This window comes from Urocitellus parryii, chromosome 3, assembly GCF_045843805.1.
Source record: "Urocitellus parryii isolate mUroPar1 chromosome 3, mUroPar1.hap1, whole genome shotgun sequence".
Classification (NCBI taxonomy): domain Eukaryota; kingdom Metazoa; phylum Chordata; class Mammalia; order Rodentia; family Sciuridae; genus Urocitellus; species Urocitellus parryii.
In genome coordinates this window covers 201,912,972-201,920,180 of record NC_135533.1, presented here as the reverse complement: position 1 = coordinate 201,920,180, position 7,209 = coordinate 201,912,972, and positions in this window count along the sequence as shown.

The following is a 7,209-nucleotide window of genomic DNA, read 5'->3' as shown; positions in this document are numbered from 1 at the left end:
CATTCTTGAAATGACATTGTTATAAAATGGAGATGATTAGTAATTGCCAGAGGTGAGGGATGGTGGGGACCAGGTGTGACTATAAAGTGAAGGAAACTCTAAGGAGATCTTGGAGTAGTGTAACTATGGTGATAGAATAGTTCTGTATCTTGGTTGTGGTGAAGATTAGACCAATCTGCTTTCATGTTAAAGTGGAACTGAACCATATACACATACTACCAACGTCAGATTCCTGGTTTGATACTGTCCTGTAGCGATGGAACATGTACCATGGGTGAAATTGGTGGAAATTATACCGGACCTCTCTGTATTACTTTTTTGACTTCCTGTGAATCTGTATTTCAAAATAAAGATTTACAAAACATAAACATCAAGCAAAGAAAGCTATAAAACGTGTTTTACTCTGTGTGTGTCTTTTGCTGGAGATCAAACCCAGAACCCCATGAATACCAGGCAAGTGTTCTACCCTGAGCAACATCACTAGCCCTTGAATCTTAAATTTCCTTTAAAGGCCTATGCGCTGAAGGCTGGTTCCCAGCCTGTGGTACTACTAGGATGTTGGGGAACTTTAGGAGGTGGGACCTAGAGGGAGGTAGTTAGGCCATCAGGGGCTTGCCCTGAAAGGAGATACTAGAGCCATGACCCCTCCTCTTCTCATTTCCCAAATGAAGTGAACAGTTTAATGATACCCTGCTTTTCCACAAGCCCAGAGAAAGCAACAGGGTCAACTGATCATAGCTGGGACTTCTAAAGCTATGAGCCAAAATAAACCTTACCTGTTTTTAAGGTGACTATCAGGTGTTTTGTGCACAGTTACAACTGACTAAAATAACATGTTAAAAAGTATATTTTTAAAGTGTGCTTTTTGTGTTTAAGACAGAACGGAACAGAGTCTGGATCACAAGTGGGCATTAGTTCTAAGTGGTTTACAGTAGGTTCTGGGCTTGGCTGGAGAGAGATGAGCAGGGATACAGGCCCCAGCAGCCTCTTTGTCACAGGGCTTGAGGAGATGGACCAGTGAGAAGCTCTGTGGTTGGAGCCCTATGTGCCTGCTGCAGTCCATCTTACTGGGTGTTTCTCTGGGACAGCCCCAATGAAAAGAAACAAAGTATTGATATTCCAAGTCCCTCCTGCTTGGAGTTCTCCAAGACATGTGGCTTCTTTGGGGAGAGATGTCAGGCCTGAGATTTTTTTTTTTTTTTCTTTTAGTTGTAGATGGACACAATACCTTTATTTTATTTATTTTTATGTGGTCGGAGGATTGAACCCAGTGCCTCTAAATGTTCTGGGCAAGCGCTCTACCACTGAACCCCAGCCCTGAGATCTTAACAGCTTGGTTCCCCTTCCCCAGCACTGGACAGGAGAATGGGCTGTTGGACCCAAACCCAGGCTTAGAGGGACAGAAAGAAGGCTGGCAGGAAGGAATCGGGTTTAGCTCAGTGATAGAGTACTGCCTTTATGCACGGAGGAGGAGGGGGGAATTACAAGAACAGGCCTCCCAGGAGAAAGGGATGGTGGATTTGGTGGGATTGACCACCAAATTTCCTCCTGAAATTAGGAGGGAAAACTCTACTGCCCAAGCCCTCTCGGGGTCCCTGTGCTGCTGTTCACCGTCTTCAAGGCTCCATCCTGTGAGATGCGTCTGCAGGTGGCCTCTCTACAGGACCCTGAGCTGACCCTGGCCACATGCAAAGGAGCTGGGGGAGTGGGTCATTGATCCCAGGCTTCCTGAATGCCTGCCTTGTGCGGGGTACTGACTCCGGAGCTGACAACACAGCTGCGAATCTGATGAAGACTCTGCCTTTCAGGAGCTGATCTCCCAGGCAGCCCAGCCCCTTCCTCAGATCAGTCTGAAAGACACTTCCCCCAGAACCATCTGGCTGAGCATACCGGTAGCCCTAAGAGACGCTAAGCCAGGAGACAGCATGGACCAGACTCTGGACGTCTTGGCCTTTATTTTCACATCTTCCCCACATGGCCGCTGGGGGGCAGCAGGAGACATTGACTGAAGGGGAGCGTGGGTCAGTCAGCAAAGCCGCCTCTGAGTTCCCATTGCCTGGACGGGCAGATCTTGAGCACAGCACCTCACCCACAACATGAAGCTACTCCTCTCTCCTGATGACCTGTGACCACCGTTAAGGGACTGTTCACCCGAGATGACTCAGTCACCTGAAACCCAGAACAGTGGTGGCATGTCCTGGGGACAGTAGGTTCAGGCTCTCTTGCTGTGCACTAGGTCTGGATGGGGTGCCTCTAAGGCTCTCCCAACCCTGAGGACAGGTCTTACCCTGTTGGGTCACTACAGACACCTCCCTGAGCAGTGTTTGGGAAGCATGTATGCAGAGAACTTAAGAGACATGCCGCCACTGCATCGTGGCTGGGACCAACCCGAGGTGGCATCCCCTAAACCTGCCCTAAACACCTGCTACTTGGAGCAAGTTCTTAAGATGCCATTGTTGACCCAGGGACCCATAGATGGGGTATCAGGGCTCAACCCCCAGATGGCCTGGATGGGAAGAAGGGAGGGATCCACCGAGCACGTGGGGGTGCCATGCTGGATTCTTGGGCTACTTTTTTCCCTGAGTTCAGGCCTGGCCTTGGCCTCTGGCAGCTGTGAGCTGGGCAGAGTTTCCCGGCCAGCCTGCCTCTTCTGTATGTATTTACTGGTTTTCTTTAAATGTTCCCATTACTCAGGCCTCTGATGGGCACTGAGACAGAAATAAATCCCACAAGGCAGCCCAGCCAGAAGCCGGGAATCCGATTCCCCCTCAAAGACCGGAAGAGGCCCCTGTGCAGAGCATGCCAGACCACTGTGGCCCACACACTCCACATGGCCATGAGTATGGCCACACACCCCCATGCATACACATGTACACATGCATACCTTTAGACACGTTCCCTCTGCGGGCTTCACACACACCACACATGTGAACACTGACGCACATACTAACACTTGGATTTGCTTCATGTGCAAACTGACTTCACACATTCACACACATCTCAGTGTGCACATGCATGCCTTCATACACACACTACACTCCCTGATAAAAAGGCAGGCGCACATCCAGTTGTGACCACATTCTCTGGGGTTCCAGCCTTAGCCATCTTCAAGGTCATAGAAGGTGGGAGGATGCGGCCGGCTCTACACCGCTCAGGAGGAGAGTGGCCTCATGGGAGCACAGGCTTAGGGCTGCCAGAGCTTCTGAATTTTTAAGAGAAGCTGGAAAGCTGAATTTTTATGTGAAATATCCTGATTTTTAAATGTTGGCTCAAGATGTTGAAAATACTGTGAGGGCCAAACCAAACATGCCTGTGAGCCAAATTCCACCCACAGGCGGCATTCGCAGACCACGGGTCCACACACAGTCACACACACACACACACACACAAATAGACATACGTACACAGAGACACATACAAACAAAAATAGACACACTGGTACATACACAGTCACATACAAACACAAGATACAGGTGATAAAAACATGGGCATATACAGATGCACATATAAACACACCAACACAGGTATACAGACAAATAGAACCACAGACACAAATACAGGTATGTACACACAGACACAAACACATTGAAGCCAACACATGGCACTGTCTTGCTGATGTAAGTGAGCTTGTTGGGGGTGGGTAGTGTGATACTGTGGCCTTCGGGCAAGGACCAGAGGGGACCTGTGCCAACATTATCCCCTGACTTACAAATGCTGGAGGATGCTGGGACAAGTTGTTTTGGGCTGACAAAAGCATAGTGTGACAGGGAGAGAGGGCCTTGTGTGCTAGGCCCTGGGCCCATAGGAGCTGAGAAGAAGGCTTGGGGTGGTTAAGAATTCATCCTCCATTCCAGCTGTGACCCCTCTTCTCTGTCACTGGGAAGCAAATCCAGCAGAACCCCAGGGTCCCGTCTGCAGAGCTCCCCACCAGAGCCACGACCACGTCCCCACCCCCAGTGGTTCTGTCTAGTCACCATGCTGGGAGACCTGCTGGAACCCACAAGGCCTTTCAATCAGCCCCCCAAAACCCAAGGCTGAGAGTAAGGGCAGGGCCTGAAGATGCATAGTAAGTGAAGGACCATGAAGAGGCCTCATAACCCCACCTTTGGAATACCAAGGCCAGAAAGGGAGACTGAGTCCTGATCTTCAGCCTCTAGATCCTGTCCCCTTTCCTGCTGAATCATCTTGGGGATGACTGACCACAGCCCCTGGATGGAGAGAATCAGCCCATAATCCACATGCGCCACTACTTGGTCTCCACTGCCTGCCATGGGCATGATGCTGAAGAAGGAGAGAACCTGGAGTTGTCTTGGCTTTGGAGCCTGAGAGAAAGGAAGGGTGAGTTTCCTGATCAGGCAGATTTATTGGGGAGTAAGGTGGGTACTGAGACCACTCGGGTCAGGAGATAAGAGCAGCACCTGACCTCCAAGTAGAGGCTGAGGCTCAGAGAGAATAGGTAGCATGCCCAGGGTCACATAGTGCATACCCTGAGTCAGCCTGGGCCTAGGTCCCTGCTGGGCTCTGAAGCCCCTTCCTCCTCTGTCCTCTTGTCCACTTGAACCAGCCCCCCACCTAAGGCTTGTTTCAGTAGGCCATGGTCATTCTCCTAGAGTCAGCTAAAGAGGCATGGGGGCAGGGAGCCATGTGCTCAAGCTACATACAAGTCCCATATCCAAAACTCCCAAGTTGTCACCCCTGCTAGACCTCTTTAGATCGTTTTTTGTTTGTTTGTTTGTTTTTATACTGAGATTGAAACCAGGGGTGCTTTACTACTGAGCTATATCTCCAGTCCTTCCCTACCTCCTCTTTCTTGAGATAGGGCCTTGCTAAGAGAGAGAGGTGACCACCTGGCTCCAGCCCTTGCTAAGTTGCCAAGGCTGGTCTCAAACTTGCAATCTTCCTGCCTCAGTCTCCCACACAGCTGGGATTACAGTGTGTATCACTGTGCCCAATGCTGACCTCTCTTCTAATTACCTAGAGCAGAGCCAGGATCCTCTCAGAGCCCCAGGGAATGTCCCTCCCAAACCTCCAAAGAGCTCAGCCCTCTTTCTTTCTGTCTACAGTCCCTCTGTCCACCTCCCCAGGTGAGGGCTGAAGAGTGTGGACCTGTGCACTCTAGGTTGTGCGGGGCCCATCTCAGTCCTGTTCTTGACAGGCTTGCAAGGGTGAGCCTCCTTTGATGGCTCTGGATCCCCAAGACTGCACTCTGAACTGAGAACTATGGACTCCCTCAACACCCCCTTGAGGTTGGGCATGTGTTCGAGAGCTACCCAGGAGTCCCCTGAAGGTGCTTTCTTTCCAGGCCTTCGGGAGTCCTTCTCTCAACCTGAGCAGGGGGAGATGGGCCAGAGAGAAGCGGGGCTGTCCACATGCCCACGACAGGTGGGAGCTGAACTGGCCACCTCTCTGGGGAGATTTGGAGTCCAGAGAAATCTGTGAGGTCCCAGACACTGTACTAAGGGGCTGAGGTGTGGGGGTCTCTGCACCCTCCTCCCTGCGTGCCCACCAGTCGGCTCTGCTGGTGTTTACGTGTTCCTTGTGGCTTGGCTGGGCTGTGGGGCCTTGAAAGGAGAAGTGACCACCTGGCTCCAGCCACTGCTCAAGGCAAACAAGGTCCTGATGGTGTGCCAGGCCTGCTGAGGGCTCCCACTTCCTCTGCCAACACCTGGACAGCCTAAGTGGGGCTCAGGGGCCTCTCTGAGTAAAGGCCAGCCAGGCCCCAGGGAATCCAAGTCCGAGGTAGAAGACCTGGCCCAGAATCTGGGTCTGATGTGAGAGGTCCAGTCCTGTCCTGGACATCCAGTCAGGGGAGAATGGTGCCCCATCTGAAGGGAAGACCTGGCCCTGTTAGGTGCAAATATCTAAGCACGGAGAGCCAACTGGATATTGTAGGTGTCGCATTCCATTTGGGAGGATTGCCCCTGGCCCAGGGATTCCAAGGGGCATTTTGTTCAAAGAGGAAGAACAATCCTATCCAAAGTTCTTTGTGATGAAGGCTCCCATCACCATCGCTTCACCTGGCCACCAGCCACCTGCCTCCTACCAGGCTACCTCTCCTCTGACCTCTATGCAGCCTCCTCTGGCCTCCACATCGGAGTGGGAACTCTAAACTGTGGCTCCGACCTTGTTCTCTCTCTAGAACTTCCAGTGGCTCCCCGTATCTGCAGGAATACTTGATGCTCAGTATGGCTCAGTGGCCCTTCAGAACCTGGCCCATGCCCCTGTCCTATCATTCCGAGATCACACCTTATAGAGCTACATGGATACATTAGGCCTGTGGTTGTTTGCCCTGCCTGCCATTGAGCAGGAGGGCCAGGTATGACGTTGCTCAGCATATGTCCATACCACCCACCACCTCGAGCTTAGACCACAAGACCCTCACCTTGCCACCAGTGGATGGGTGTCAGGCTATGGGAGGTGAGACTACTCCTGGATGGTAGGTCCATGGACAGAGGCAGCGAGGGAGGTCTGAGGCAGGGGTGGGCCAGGTCCAGGGGGCAAATGAGGTGGTGGGAGATGTTAGGTGGGTATATTAGTGACTATCCTGAATACATAGTGGGTGGATGCATCCACCCCACCCAGCCCTCTGGGCTCAGACTCTTGACTCCCCACAGTCCCTGGTCTACCTCTCACTTGCTTGCCCTGGCTTTCCGTCTGGCCTCTGTCTGCTTGCTGGAGGCATGTCAGCTCCAGTGTAGGGGCTGGGGCTCATGCACGGTAGGGCTCCCTGAGTGGACACCAGAGAGCCAGAAAAGGTTCATTTAGAGGCAGGGCCGTAGGCTTGAAGGTGTAGCCAGGGACCTGAGGGATCTGCTGTCTTCCTGGGGTGGGTGGGGGCAATGACTAGAGGCCAGCAAGCAGAGGAGCTGGGTTGGAGGTGCCTAGGCTTCCTATGGGCCTGGGTACGAGTTGCCGGAGCAGCTGAAGTGGCAACAATGTCAGGGGAAGGCTCAGCCCATTCCTACACAGGTCCAGCTGTGCTGTGTGTGGTCCCTGAAAACTTGAGCCTTTCTGGTCCTTCCTCCTCCTCAGGTGATGAGACTCAAGGGCCATTTGGGGTTCCTTGCCTTTCCCCCACTCTGGGAGTGAGTGCCCCATGGCTCCCAGCCCCCTCCCTCTTGGAGTGAATCTCCAGTTCAGGCCACAGGAAGCCACACACCTCTTCCTTTTCCTTTTTTTTTTTTTTTTTTTTTACCTTTTTCCCCCGTG